The 16,041-nt window shown below is 36.6% G+C and overlaps 1 long non-coding RNA gene across 1 annotated transcript in view; it reads left to right on the top strand.

Annotated features, from left to right (window-relative positions):
• Positions 1 to 13,948: 13,948 nt before the first annotated feature.
• The window catches only part of LOC118684348 (uncharacterized), a 42,448-nt gene continuing 40,355 nt past the window's right edge, over positions 13,949 to 16,041 (top strand). Inside the window, exon 1 of the long non-coding RNA XR_004979824.2 lies at positions 13,949 to 14,349. This is a non-coding gene — a long non-coding RNA (uncharacterized LOC118684348). The remainder of the gene's footprint in view (positions 14,350 to 16,041) is intronic.

Here is a 16,041-nt window from a genome sequence, read left to right on the forward strand (position 1 = left end):
TTTAAATATTAGCAATGCCTACTGTAACAGGGGCCATGGTATTTTTCTATGAACTCAAGATGTTTTTAAATGGGAAGTTCATTGGGATCACTAAATGTGTGTCTGAAAAAATAGGAGAGACTGGCAATTTTCAAGCAAAGGTTGGTGACATCCCTAGTATAATGCCAAGGAGGTCTGTCACAGAAATACTCAGAAGAGTGGGCATTCTGCCTCTGAGAGAGGGAACAACCAATAGAGATTTCTATAAATGTCCTGTTTTCAGTATCTGAGTTTTGATGAATGTTCTTCCCAGATTTTACCAGTTCTGACTGCTTTTTCTGTGTTGTACCATCCTTGGATGAGCTAGTGACTTTCAGGGAACTGTATCTAGAAAAAAAGAAAAGCAGCATGTTCAGCTGAATTTGTGCCAAGAATTTTCATTCAAGATGTCTGAGAATTTTTATTCTTTACTTAATCTCTCCCTGTGCTTTCTATTTGTCATAAAATATCATTATTTTGTAAAATGAGCTGGAAAATTTGGTAAAATCCTACAGGGAATTTAGTACCTTTAGATTTATAATGAACTATTGTAGTCAATTATTAGATCATTATTTTAAAAAACCCAAAAACAGAACTAACCCAAAAATAAAAAGAAGGAAAGGGACATTAAATAATCTCCATATAACCATTTCAATTGTCCATCCCAGAAAAGAATCACGGGTAAGCAGCAGTCCATGAAGTGATTTTAATTATTAACTGTAAAAAAATATCCTCTGATCATTCACAAATCAGTAGATCCAGATTTCCTGTTTGAAAATATGTGTGCAATTTCATTCGTAAAGTGAGGATGCAAGTAATGCAAGTATTGCCTTTTGCAATTTTAGTGAAGCTAATGTAAGGACGATAACTATATCAGAATGTGTTAACTGCTTCGCTTATTTTATCATTAGGAGATAAAGACTTATACATGATGTGGTAGATATAAGGGATCATATTAGGTATAATAAACCATATTATGCCTAATAATTAATCCATTCAATGTTGTATGCTATTGAAATGAAGAATTAAAACAAGAACACTGTTTCTATCTGTCTCCTACATCACTAAGTCGTAAAAACTCCTCTTTAAAAATCTTCTTTCCATTGTTCATAATTCCGACAATGCAACCAGCAGTCACAAGATAACAACTTCTTTCTTTGTTTAACACTGAGCAGAGTAGTTCTTTAAAGGTTAAAGATGGATGACAGTGTAAAAATTGCATTTCTTCCATTAGTTGGCTCCATAACTCTAAAATAAAGACCATAAATAAATACCTCCCTTTTTGTATCCCATAAATATATAAAATAAAACTAAATTAAAATTTATAAGCAAAAAACACTATAAAAATATTAATTTGCAACTCCAGTGCATGAGATTTGAAGGGCGAACTGTTGCAGTTGTCTCCATACTTTCTCTTTGCTCACTCATTAATCTGCTGCTATCACCCAAGATTTTTGTTTGTTTCTTGGTATAAAAAAATTCATCACGTTGTGACAGCAGTGATAAATACATTTGACCATATATTATGATAGCTTAAGGCAGTATAGTTGTCATTCTCCATAAGATAGTTTTTCATGTTTAAAAATCAACAATTTATTTATATACATTTTGGCACCTATTACATAAAGGTATTTACTTTCCTTTTCATCAGAAAAATTTCCTAAACTCTGATTCCCTTACTGTTTGTGTGTGACTTCTTGTCCATCATTTTGCTTAGTAAAGAAAAATCTTTCTAGTTTTGTTAGTAATAATGTACCATCACAACTGTGCCTTACTAGATCACCAGTCTTTGATCTAGCAAGTAAGTAACAATCTAGATATTTTTCATAGCAACTCTTTCATGTAAAACATGAAGAACGTCCAACATTTTATAGCGGAAGCTATTCAATAGCTTGCCTGGGTGATCATGGGTCAGTTTTCAGTCACAACTTTAATCTATTGTACTTTTCCATAATAAATTTCAGCCTTTTTACAGTATTTTATTCAAAAGATTTTTTTAATAGCAGGTAAAGTGGTGCAGTTTCTACAAAATCATTTTTAATTCCTAATGCCAAATCACTACTTCCCCTTTTAAAAAACAACTTGTTCTGGAACAGAATTATATAGGTGACTCACTGCTAATTTTTATCTTCTCTAAGGTGGAATGCTTTCAAAAAGAAGTAGCTGAGAAGGTGTAATTGCACATACTTTATTTTTAACCCATTTTCTTCTAATTTTTTGCCCACACTTCTCTTCTCTGAATAAGCACTTCCATACTATCCATAGCTTTAATCTCTTTAATATCTAAATGTTGGAATATTTGACAGAGGGACATGTGAAAAATTTCTTGAATAAGAGTTCTGTGAACAGTTTTGGTGAATGCTATATTATATTGCCCAAATGCCAACTTTCTATCCACCTGTTTGATTCAAATATCACCCTTGGTCTTGAGATTTATTTATATGTTTGTTCTAATATTTTTGAGACATCATTAAAAAGAGAAATTAAGACTTACATGGAAAAAAATATATGATCAATCTTGAAATATAATTCCAGGCTTTTGGGGATGTCAAATATTCTTTTGCTAGTTGATAATTTCTTTCATATGCATCTTCTTGCCATCAGTTTTGCCCTTCCATTTTCACTAATTTGGACAGCTCCAGTGGTTTCCAAAGGCTGCTAATGCCTATATCTGTACACAGGCAAAAATGCAAAAATGAAAATTTTAAACCTAAAATGAATGAATCTGCGTAAGGGTAGTGTTTATTGCTGTTTTTTATGACTATGGTTGATTTAAACTTAGCTGACAGAGGAGCTGACATTGACAAATAAGAGGATTCCTCTGAATAAACCATGTAGCAGAATCTTACCAACTACTGTTATCCATCAGTAATAATATGTGAAATATTTGCAGGTCCTTGCATAGAAAATGCTTCTATTACTCCAAGGATCTGATGGGACAATAACTACCTCTAAAGACAAATAGTGACATTTCAATGAGTCAATTTCTGTCTTGATATTTAATCTTTTAAGATTGAGCCACAAGATAATAGCAGAAAGGTAACTTTGTAATTTTCTGGTTCTTTCTGCTTAATTTTTTGGCTTCCTAAATATGTAAAATAAATTTTACTTGTGTTAATTATGAAGAGGAGCTCTCAAAGAATTGCCCACAGCCTTCAATGCAGCAGTTCCCAATAGAGAAGCAATTCCTAACATGTGTGAGTCAAGAGTGCTTTTCTGACTCATCTTTCCATTATTTCAGCCTATCATTTAATTAAAACAAAAAAATATATATACACATATATACATCTCTTAAAAATTTCTCAGATGAGGCCCAAAGTCTAGTGGTCTTCCAAAATGATGTGTGCTTTTAGCTGTTAACTACTTGATTACAGCTGCTGAAATAGTTAACTAGGCCGCACTCTCAATAAAAGATGTCTTTGCTGTTACCTAAACTTCAATAGTTATAACAAGTAAACCTTGGAATTTTGCTGGATCTATAAACAAAGGAATAAACAATCTGCCTTTCTGATGCCAAATTTGTGCTTGAGAAAATTTTTTTGCAGGAGATGTAAATTCCACATAAATTTTCCTAATTTAGCTTGCAATCTCAAAGCCTTTGGCTACCTGAACAAAAGAGCTCCATTACTCAACGTTAATTTTATTTTAGTGTCTTCACATTATTTTAATGTTTAGGTTTTCTTCATACATGTGCATATCAGTCTTATAACTGAATCTTGGAATTTCAGAGTCAGAATGTACATGGAACAAAGGGACAGAAGTTTTTCTCCATTCTTTTGGTAAGGTACAGTCTTTTCATATTTAGTAAAGTCCCACGCTTGTTATCATCAATACAGACTGCAGGCACTAATATAATAATCACCATGTCTTTGGTGATGGTGCTTCCAAAGTTTGTCCCTATTTTGAGTTAATCTTGTTCTCAGTAGTCCTCTGGTTTTGTTTCTTTGTTGTTCTTGCTGGAGTGTTTTATATTTTATTTTATTTTTTTATTTCAGTAAGTTTTCTGGTATGCTTAAATAGCAAAGTATGGGTAGAAGATTTTGGGGCAATTGCTCCTCAACCATCCCAATTTGAAGAGTGGTGCTTGTATTGATACATCTGACTCCTTAGGTCCTAAGAGTCATCTCTAATTCACTCCTCACACCCTTCACAAATAGTTAGAAATACTGCCTTGGAAAATATGCTGGTTTTCCCCTCCATACAGCATTTCTAGATTTCTTATTCTACTTTTCCTCCCTTCTGACCATAAGACTTAACTGCTTTTCCACATCCAGATTGAATTCTTCCTCTGTGCCCTTCTTTTGGAATTTGTAATAACTCGATTTTACATGCAAACTACTATGCAGTCGAAAGCTATGCTATATAAACAACTCCCAATATACTGTACATTGTATAAAGAAAACATGTTGATTGTCTTTTTAATTCCTTGGTACTGGCTCTAAAACCTACCAAGTATTACCTTAAATGTCTCCTAAGTGGTTATGATTTCAAAGTTGAAATTCTGCATAATTTTGTGACCTACTGAACTCTGCTCCCCATCTTTCTATCTGCTTAAAGGCTCCTGAGGTGTTCCCATCAATACTTCTAATTTCTCCTGGCCAGCCTTGTTGCTTGTCTCTTGCATTTCTTCTGCATCTGTCACAACATTTCCTTCTCTAATTTTCTGCATCGGTGAGCTGCCCATTTCTGCCTCACTAGTACCAAAGAAAACAACTCAAGTGACTGTCCCTTTTGTCCTATGTACCTACACAGAGAAGAGAGTGATAAAGTATTTCCTTCTAAGTAAATAGAATAGTGGGTTATTTGAACTGATTTTAATGCACTGACTAAACTATCTGTGCATGTGAGTGACTGAAGTACCTGCCAAGTGTCTTAATTCCTCTTGGGGCATGGTTGTGTGTTTTTTTCTCAATGTTTTATGACTTACGAAGAGTAGATGAACAAAATTTTAAAAACCTGCAGCTTCAATTGATGTTTTTATATCACAGATACTTGAAAAAATAATGTATTATTCAATAGAAGTTATTTTTCATATTTTCTCTCACTTATAGAGTTTATTTACTTGGAATTTTTTACCCATTGCTTATGGGACATAGTTCCTGTTTTGGTTTTATGCGTGTAAACCTTCGGGGCACAGAAAGAAAATGGTACACATACATATTAAAAATAAAGTAAATTTACATGCCATGCTTTCTCAGTTAAAGCTTCTCTTTCAGAGGAAGAAATTATATATTCAATTTTCCCAGCATTCTCGGTTCTCTTTAGTTTGGAAGGTTAAGTGCAAGAATGAAAAGGAAAGAGTGTGCTTCTTCTTTGGAGGGGTTATTTTTGTCATCTTTTTCAGTTGAGAGTAGTATGATTTAATGGCTTAAATTTGAGTTAGGGGAATGGGAGTTTCAGCTGATAGCTAATGACTTGTGAAACTGACTTGAACAAATTTTTTATGATGTCCCCATGACAACTCTTGGCTTTAACTATGAGCAACATTAACAAGCTCTTTTGAAAGATGTCATCAGACTACCGACTGCAACTCTGAATGGAATTGGTAGACTTCACTTTACAGGTCTTTCTCTACTTTTTGACTGCTGGCCAAACTCTGGCTCAGAATCTGAGATAAATAAGGCCATAAGGTGGTGGTCAAAAACATACAAAATAGTTCTACCTTTGAATAATTCCTGTGGACTTATTCCTTTGGACAGTCACCAAAGCTGCTACAGACACAAAATGCATCCCTGGTTTGAACAGTGGAGCTTGCAGATGCCTTCCTATCACTTGCAGAGTACTGCAGCTGTGGGATGTGACCTATAGCCCTCTGTGACTGCCTCCATTGTTACTGAAAAGTCAGGGCATAAAGATGTGTGCCTTCTGTTCGAGCGCTTAATTTGTGAGGAGAAAAGTCACTGAAACAGAACTCTGGTGTCAGACCAATAATGATCATTGTCCTTTTGATCTGCATTTCATGCTCCTATGTTATAAATCTTCAATTTTTCACTTGAAAGTGTTCATATAAAAGACAGTGCAAACCCTCCTTAATTTTACATTTTTGTCTCGCCCTGCAGCTGTACTGAAAAATCACTACCTTGCAATTAAAACTATTTTCCTTGGTGGCACACCTCAAGAGTCTGGTTCTTTTGCTGGTAAAAGTTTCTTGTACGTGAACATGTAATCCTAGATGAGTCATTAGTCAACATCAGTTGAGTGAAGCTCACAATTATGTGGAATATCCAGTGACACAGTTCTTTGAGAATAATATTTCTGGAAATGCATTAAGTATTTAGCTCTCAGCCAACATGACATAAAACTTTACTGGTTTGCAGTCTAAAGCTTGGGTCTAAATTTCAGCCATGGCATAAATGAGGTTGTACCATATATAAAGATTCATTAGATTAAAGATTCACTTATTGAGATTCACTAAGAATATTCTAAAACTATTACTATATTGGAGGGGAGGAATCTTATTGCGACAAAATGTGGTTAATACAAAATATAGTCTTGTACTTTTCAAAATTCAAATGTGAAGATAAAAAAGAAGTGAGCAATTTTTACTAAAGTGACTTAGGTTGCACCTATGTGGGCTGGTAAGTCATGGAATACATGTAAAAATGATGTGCTACTTCTGAGTACAAACTGCTGCAAGAGTTCAGGTGTTTCTACGGGTGCTGGGGAAGAGTTCTCTGAATGCCCAGGTGGAACTGGGGAATGCTTGAATAGAAGAATGGCTTGTACCTTCTCTTTTCTTTCTCCAGTAATTTGTTAAGGAAGACTTAAGTCAGCATTTATATTTCACCCTGGCCAAATACACAATAAAGCAGTTTGAGAGTCAAAGTGGTTAACTTTATTCAGTTCCACAGTGTTAAGACAAGAGTTTCAGTGAAATCTATAGCAATCCAAACTAAGCCCAGGCTGGTTTGCCTTGGAGTGATGAAGAGGCTTGTGTTGAGTCTTGGTATAGCCTAGGCTGTCTGAAGAAAAGCTGTGTCCTTTAGACAGAAGAAATGCCAAGGCTATAAATGGTGCTTCTGTGACAGTCTGACACTTTCAAAGACTGCATTTAAAAGCACATTTAAGGATTCCACAGTCGAAAAAAAAGGCAATGGGAAATAATTCCTTTGAAGGTGTACAGCCTATGCTGGCAATGAAGTTGGTTATAATTTGCCACTCTAATAACTTTTATTATATTTGTCTCTATTATATGCAAAGAGAGGAAATTACTTCTGGATTACAAGAAGAAATAATTAAAATAACTAATGAGACATATTTTTAGCTGAAATACTAAAAGTGCAAGATTTTTCACTGCAGGTAACTGTCAATTTAGCTTAAAGCAGTCACCATTTTTAAAATTGGGCTTTATAACTGATAGTATGGAATGAATTATGGCAGAAAATCTGAAAACTGAGTAAGAAATTATGCAAAGTTCTTTTTATGCAAACCCTTACCTATATGCAACACTGTATGTTCAGTGTTTTCAGGCTCTGGCTTTTGAAATCACTGATCTGGAAATGTGATAGTGACCTTTCTCCCTAAGACTGTTAGATATTCCATGCATTTCTGATATTGTTGCAAAATCTCTTTCTAGAGAAATAGATATATAAATATTCCGGCTGTCTCCTGACTTAGTTCCTGGACATAAATTCATGAAGAAAAGAACAACACCGGTTCAGTTTCTTCTAACAGTGATGAATTTATGTGGCAGGACAGGATGTCTGTTTTAGTCCTGTGGTTCAGTACCACTTTTGTAGCTGACTCCTGCTCTTTCTGCCCATGTTAATTTCATGTAAAAATTACCTCTGCACTATGAAAATGAATTTTATTGGCAAAGTTCTGTTTAGACACAATATTTTGTAGCTGTTGTCATTCTAGACTTTTCTAAACAATAGTTTTGCAAATGGTCTTACCCTTAGTGGCTAATATGTTCTTCATTTTTATTTGCTTAAAAGTAGAATGTATGATACTTAGTATTTTGCATACACACTAAATGCACACCAATAATACTGCTGAACCAGGCTTTTCAGTGTCCTTAGGATGTAGCCTAAAATTTGTGAACAGAATGCTCTACTTCTGTCTAAATCTCATTTTAGTAAGGCACTTTGAGAAAGTGATACAGGTATACTTGGAAGGACTTTTGCTTGTTTATACTCAGTGGATAGTGAAAATAAAGCAACTGAGGATGGTCTTCCTGTCTTTACAAGGACACGCAGGAACTATCAGCTGATAACTTCTGTGTCCCCAAAGTGAAGAGGCTTGAAAGAAAATGAGGAATCCTGGAAATCTGAGTTCTAAAAGGAAGGTAAGAAAATCGATGCAATCTGAAAAAGGAGATAGAAAAATACAAAGATGTGAAAAGAAAAAGAAAATAAAAGGATCTTCTGAAGAATATGACTGTAAATTTGAGCCTGCAAAGCTGGAAATGTTTAGGAATGGGTAGCCTCCTTTTCCCATTCTCCAGGGAAAAACCCAACTGAAATAATAGAAGTTACTTAATTTTTCATCTCAACTTACTATCCCAGGTTAGACCAGGAGCACATATTCTTTCCCCATCTTAACCCAAGATTATGTATTTTTTTAATTACAAAGATCTGGAATCCATGTAATCCATATATTGGGTTCCTATAGAGGTTTATGAACCACATAGATGAGCTGACAGGGAATATATGCCCTTTGTTCTGATGGAGGATTTTTTGAAAAGGAGTTGTCACTCTGAAAAGTTGTGGATCTGAAAAATCATCATCTTTTCACCTTCCAAGTTTCTAATGTGATGTAAATAGGATGTGCTTTTCAGCATGGCTGGGCAAAAGCCTTTGCCACTGCATGGTGCTTTTTCCTTGCGTTAAGTGCAATCAATAATGAGCTTTTAAAAATGCCTGTAGACAGAAGTGTGAAGAGAACATATCAATCAGTTTCTGAATATAATGGCTCTATGTTGCAAGAAATTAAGTACAGTAAATCCCAAAATCATTTAAATTAACTTGATTCTTATTGGTTCTTAATACTAGATTAACCCATCAGTACAATACAAACAACATACAAACTACAATAAAAAAGAAAGTTCTATTTAATTTTTTTTTCTATATAATTTCCATTGGCAGCTATTAAGAAAAAAAGTTGTTTTTCAAACAAGCAGTGTTCTGGAAATATCAAGATGACACCCACAGATGCCTGCAGGAATTATACTCAAATTTTTTCTATGTAGCTGGCTGCTAAGAAGCCTTTCAGGTTTTATGTACCTTGTGGTTCTTGTGGAATAGTAGGCATTTTGGATGTGTTTGCACTAGGAGGTGTTGGTTCCTTATGATGTAAGTAAGAAAAGACTTTGAAAAGTATAATTCAAAATGGTGGAGTTTTGAGCTAACACTACAGAGAAAGAAAAGTATGGCTAATTTTAGGTCTTAGATACTGAGAACCTTGAATAATGCATCATTGAGTGGTTTAACTATCAGGGCACAGCAAGCCATGCAGACCCCATAAAAAGCATTATCCAGTTTTGGTAATGTGACCTATTACTGGATTTTCTTACAAGAAAATAGTTCATCACTGCTACTGTCAAGCAGAAAGGGTGTTCCTATAAGAACTTCTTGCTGCACTTTTAGATAAAAGCAAGGATACCAAGGTGATGTAGTCATTTCTACCATGTGGGAGCAACCTGCAGGCTCCTTTTATAAAGACTGGCCAAGCTCATCCTGCAGACAGGGGCTGTGGAGTGCCCAACACAGGCTGAGGGCCATGAGCAGTGCAGCCAGAGGTTCTCCCAGTGACTGCTGGGTGGTCATTACCTCATTGATGTAAAAGGGTTGCCCAGTCAGGATCACTGCAATATTTTAGAGAGAATCATCAGACCCAAAGAGAAGATGTCACAGGAATGGAAGAGAGAGATTTGTGTTCATGACAAAAAATTCAGCTGTGGTGAAGAATTACAGTAATTGGGTATTTTTTTTGTGGTTACTCAATGAATTGTCTAGTGGTTAGAATATAATTTATCAGGAAGGAACTCAAATAAAAAGAAATTAAAGATATGTTTCACTCTAATATCTGTATGTGAAATCCTCTGAAAGTACAAGACTTGCCAGCATTTCACTGTCCTAAAGTCTTGGCGACTCCGTTGCTCTGTATTATGAAAATATCTATTGTAAAGTGAGTGGGAGTACCAGAGCATTGAGAATGCCAAAACTTGTAAGGAATCACTCTAACTTAATCTTAGGCTATCTTTGTAGTCAGAAGGGGATCAGTCAGGGCATAAACTTTGGGATGGATGGCTTCATAGCCTAATAGTCTTCTGTATCTGAGAGGTACTGTCTGATAATAAAGCTCTGAAGAACAAATATGCTTTTCTGAAACGTTGCTAAGATTGTATGGCTTTGGAAAGTCTTGTTTTTATTCTGAGTTCCTTTCCACAGCCTGATTGGGAGCCATGTCATTAGCTTTCTCCAGCTGAGTTTCCTCCTACTGCAGTCTTTTTAAAAGTCAAGTTCTGTGACCACTCTAAATGTTAAACCTTCTTGAAAGCAGTTTCTCAATCACTTGTACAAATCCTGATTAAGGTGTAAAATGCACTTTGAAAGTAAAATTGCAATAAATAGGCAATAAATTGACTTAGTGAATGAACAAATGTCTAAATAATTATTGAAATATAAATATTTTGAAACTTACTCCCCCCCCCCCAAAAAAAAAAAAAAACAAACTCAGTTTTTGTTCTATTTACTATTAGATTTAATTAAAATGTGATAGTTTCATTCTGAACAGCTTAACCCTAAGGAAAACTGCAAAAACAGCTGCAAGCAGTAATTTGTAAACTCAACAACCATGCAATCAACTAAGAAACTATCAAATTACTTCTGGAATTAAAATCCCATCTATGGAATTTCAAGTAAACCAAATAAGAGTTAATGTTTATCATCTGTCAGACATTATTTTTAAAATAGTGGCAGGTAATTTGTGAGGGAATTTTTGACAGAAATTGTAAAACAATATTTCATTGCCCAACTAACTGCTGAGGGGAGCAGGGGACAATAGGGATGAGTTTAAATAAACAGTAAGCATCTTCAATTAATCTTTTGTGATATAATCATGCATAGTTTTGGAAGTGAGATCTCTGTTGCTACACTGGGTCTGAGCAAATAACTTTTAAACTAAAGAAACAGCCAAGTGGATAAAAAAAAATGGAAGAGAGGCGTTAAGAAAGGAAGTTATTGTGAACACTTGACTTACACATATCTCAATAGATGCATGGAATTCAGAATATAGTTCTGTCCACGTGAGACTTCCTAGAGAATATCAGTGCAGAGAAAACTTCTTCAGCTTCATCAGGAACTTTCCTGCAATGCTTTTTATGAATGCTAAAGAAAGGATCAGATGTCAATTGCAGTAAAATTAATTCTGAGTAATAAAAATTTAACTTCATTTTATTTATGGAAAACTGTATTTTCCATGGGGTTTTTGCTGCTATTTCTAAAAGCACCTACACTGCTTGCGTAACAAGACATGTGAGAACAAAAAGCCTAGGAGGAAATTCAGCAAAAATTATGGTAAATCTGTTACTGAGAAATGAGTTCAGATATGATGGAATGAGAGATTACATCTATATTTAATAATAATACCTAGAAGATTTTCTATCTTAAACTATATCATAATTTGATAGAAAAAATGTATTCAGTCATTGTTTCCTTAAATATAGTATCTAATCCATAACTTACAACATAGTCTGCATTTGTAAACTTCCAGACTTTTTGGACAGAGAGGAATACAAACATTAGAACAAAGAACAAAACATGGATTTAGTGCAGTAGCTGGAGTAAACAAGGATGGAAACAATGCAAAATGGAAGAACAAGCAAAAGGCCTGTTTTCAGAAGTGTTTTTTCCTATTGCAGAAGCAATCTGAGGAATAAATATCCACTTACCACCAGCAAGGTGATCTTTTGGTAATTTGTATGTGCAATAATAGGGAGTCATATTCAAGGGACAGACCAACTGGAGTATAATAATGCTTTTTTTTTTTTTTTCCTAGCAGAGCTTGGGACAAGGCAAGAATTAGAAATGCTGGGAATCAATTATTACAAATATCATCAATCCAGCTGAAATGAGGGAGGACAGAGGATGGGCAATCTTACGTTCAGAATATTATCCATACTTTGTCGTGGGTGGTAAAAAAAAAGACCCTCAAAAAGTACTTCAAGAAATATATATAAGAGTCTTCAAACATTCAAGTTTAAACTTGTAACTTCAATATTTAATTACTATATGGATGAGGGTATTCAGTCTATCATTAGTATCTTTGCAGATGACACTAAGCTGGGAGCACATGTTGATCTCTTGGAAGGTAGGAGAGCTCTGCAGAGAGACCTGGAATGGTTGGATGGACAGGCAGAGTCCAATAAGACAAAGTTAAATAAGTCTGCGTACCGAGGCCTGCATTTTGGCCACAAAACCCCCTGCAGTGCTCCAGGCTGGGGACAGTCTGGCTGGACAGGTCCCAGAAAGGGACCTGGGATTGCTGGTTGATAGCTGGCTGAACGTGAGCCAGCAGTGTGCTCTCTCTGGTGGCCAAGAAGGCCAACGGCATCGTGGCCTGTATCAGGAATTGTGTGGCCAGCAGGAGCAGGGAGGTCATTCTTCCCCTGTACTTGGCACTGGTGAGGCCACACCTTGAGTGCCATGTTCAGTTCTGGCCCCTCAGTTTGGGAAGGACGTTGAGAGGCTTGAGCATGTCCAGAGGAAGGAAACAAGGCTGGTGAGGGGCTTGGAACAAAAGCTCTGTGAGGAATGACTGAGGGAGCTGGGGGTGTTTATCCTGAAGAAAAGGAGAGTTGGAGGTGACTTTATCACTCTCTACAACTCCCTGAAAGGTGGCTGTAGTCAAGTGGGGTTGGTCTCTTTCTCCCAGCAGCAACTGACAGAAGGAGAGGATACAGTCTTAAGCTGCAACAATGGAAATATAAGTTGGATATTAAGAATTTTTTTTTTATGGACAAAGTGATAAATTACTGGAATTGTCTGCCCAGGGAGATGAGGGAGTGATGGAGTCACCATCCCTGGATGTGTTTAAAAAAAGACTGGATGTGGCCCTCGGTGCCATGGTTTAGTTGAGGTGTTAAGGAATGGTTGGACTTGATGATCTTGAATCCTAAAATCTTAACTGTATAGATGATCAAGTCCCAGAGACAGGGAATGTTCTCCACAATTCTAATTTACTGAACTAAGCAAAGCTTTAGAGCATTTTGACTGCAGGTGTACTGGAGGGAACAATAGCATAAGACAGCCCACTCTCTTCTGCACTAAATTGAGGCTGACAACTGATTTCCAAGTGTTAGAAGGGGGGATGTAGTTAAATGAACATGAGAAAGGAAGGTACTGTGCCAGGAAGTCATAGTGGGTGTGAAAAGCACACTGTACCAAAGGGCAGGGTATTGATCTCCATCATATTGCTCGTCTTCCAGCTCTGCTAGAATCAGGACAAGGAAGAGGTTAAGTGCTGTGTTGTGTCTGTATAAGTTGGACTGTTCTGTTCCCCTTATCATGTAATGGTTCTGCTCTGGTTCTCCCTTCCCTCCTTTATGCTGCCAGTTATCCCAACTCCTCCCCAGTTGCCTTGGAGATTATTGTACCCTTTCTCAAATCCCTCCCTAGTGCCCTGTCCGTCACTTGGCGCTCCCACCCTTCTCTCTAGAACTCTCTAGAAACTTCCAGCTAGAGCACTGAGTGATTGGCTCAGGGGCTGGGGCCCCACCCTCAAGTTATCCCCATTGGTGTTCTCCCTAAGTCAATCTTTTGTATGCCACGCCCCTCTGAAACTCTATTCGTCCAAGGACTGACTCCTCCCTTGTTTCCATCCCTCCTTATAAGTTGTTGCACCTTCCCTCTCTTCCTCTTTGGCTGTTGGTTCCCCTGGGACCCAAGAAAACTGGATTCACCACAGCTGGAGAGCGCTCTCTTATTTCTGCTGACTGTAGCCATAAGCCAAGCCACGTCCTACCACAAGGTAGTGCTGCTGTCATAGCACAGAGCGTTTGCCTTAGGTGCTGTCCCGAACCATGGAAATTGGGATAGTGCTTCCCTACTGCTAGCAGTGCTGGATAGCTAGCCAGGACATCCGAGAAGGACAATCTTTCTCCAGCTGGACCGCTTCAGTTTTGGCACCCAACGTGCGGCCTGAGGGCATCTCCAGACCCCATGGATCAGGCTGTAAGTCTTGTTGGCCGTCAAACTACCTCCAGAAGAGTCGACCCCTTTTTGGTGGGTGGTGCTCTGGGGGATCAGGAACAGCAGCTCCTCACACCTAAGGAGTCATTCCCCCAGCAGAAACCATCGCTCCCAGATTTCTTTTGGCCCTCGCTGGATTGTAAGTATTTCTCTCTTTCTCTCCCTGTCTTTCTATTTTGTCTATCCCCTGGCACCGCGCAGCACTTTCCTCTGCCATTTTGTGTGCATGGTTTCGCAGCCGTGGCAGTTAAGGATTTCTTATGAGGAATTTAGCTTTATGGAAGTTCTCATATGTAAATCAAACACAATCTCTATCCTAGAGATACAATATGTGTACTGTTGATTTGTTTATTTGATTTAAATGAAAAGATCTGATACTTCGGATAACAAAGGACTGACCTGGCTTTATTTTTATTCTCTTTTCTGTTTTTCTTTATTTAAAAGATGTTTCTTCATTTCCTATTTTGTTTTGACAGTAAATATGCTTTTGGGGACAGATTCCTTTACACATGAGGTGTGTATTATTTTAAGATCCTGGTTCTGAGGGAGATTTTAAGACACCTAGGTGGTTGCTAAGTAATGCAGTGTGGATGATGACCCAAAGAATGGAGACTTGCGTCATAAAAATGTCTATTTGTCAAAAAAAGGGACATCAAATGGTGTTCAGAATCATACTTAGTTATTCAGTGATGGCACTTGCCCTACCCTGAAGTTTTCAGGCTGTTGATTCAAGTTATGCTATAGCGTGGAAGAATTCTGGTACAGAAAAGAATAAAACAACACTAAATACATTAATGTATCATACAGAGTGGTAACTTTTAAATTTTGTTCCTTTCCACTTTCTTTGCACAATGTAATCTACAGGAAAATAAAATGTCTCCAGTTCCACCCATGCATAACTTTCCCTTGCAGGAGTTGGACATTTTCAATGGCTCTGCTCCCATAAGTGATTCCAAATATTCATGGGCAGCCGTTTCTTTGCTCTGTAAATCCACTGGCTGATTCATTTCCTTGGTTGTGTAACTACTGATTGGCATTTTCAGTAAAACCCTTTTAGCTTAGCCTTTTCCCTCTGATTTGTGATTTGGCCCAAAGAATAAGTGTCCTAGTTTAGTTATGACCTACTTATAGTTAAATTGACAGCTTGCTCTTTGCATAGGTTTCTTTATTAAAATCAAAGAGTGCCCTCAAGCCACCAAGTTTTGAGGCAAACCCTAAGGCTGTCGTAATACCATTGATGGAATTACAGGGTAATTTCAGATATGTACCATTTCTAAAATATTTCACAGGAGAGCAAACTGCAGCCAATTCAAAACGTCAATATGCATATCATAAATATTAATACAGGAGCTATTATCGATAGAAGGATATTCTTTGTAAGAACGTCAATATGCTATAATCTTTCTTTCAAATGCAAAGTTATCAAATATCCTTAATTAACCTGGGTGATTTTTTCCTAGTGACCATGACTTTGAGAGTTTTATTGTTGTTTTCCATAATCCAAATTACTGGGGTTTTTTAAATCTAATTTTTGGTTTCTCCTTTCTTCAAAAAATACCAAATATTATGATTTTCATATTTTAATTGTTTTCCTCTATGGTTTTTAATTTTCTATTGAGAGAAAAAATAAAAAATATTCCTCCCATGTAGTTACTATTTTTCTAGTATAGTAGCAATGTTTTATTTTTTGTTTCCTTTCTTTTTCATTTATTTTTTCTCTTCAGCATCCTCTCTACATGAAGTTTTATCACAAAAGAAACAAAGCAGTGTATAATGATCAGGTGTTTCCATGTAAGCATATTCTTCTTGTATGTGAAGATTTTGCACTGCA

The sequence above is a fragment of the Molothrus ater genome, chromosome 1 (genome assembly GCF_012460135.2).
Source record: "Molothrus ater isolate BHLD 08-10-18 breed brown headed cowbird chromosome 1, BPBGC_Mater_1.1, whole genome shotgun sequence".
In the NCBI taxonomy this organism is placed as follows: Eukaryota; Metazoa; Chordata; class Aves; order Passeriformes; family Icteridae; genus Molothrus; species Molothrus ater.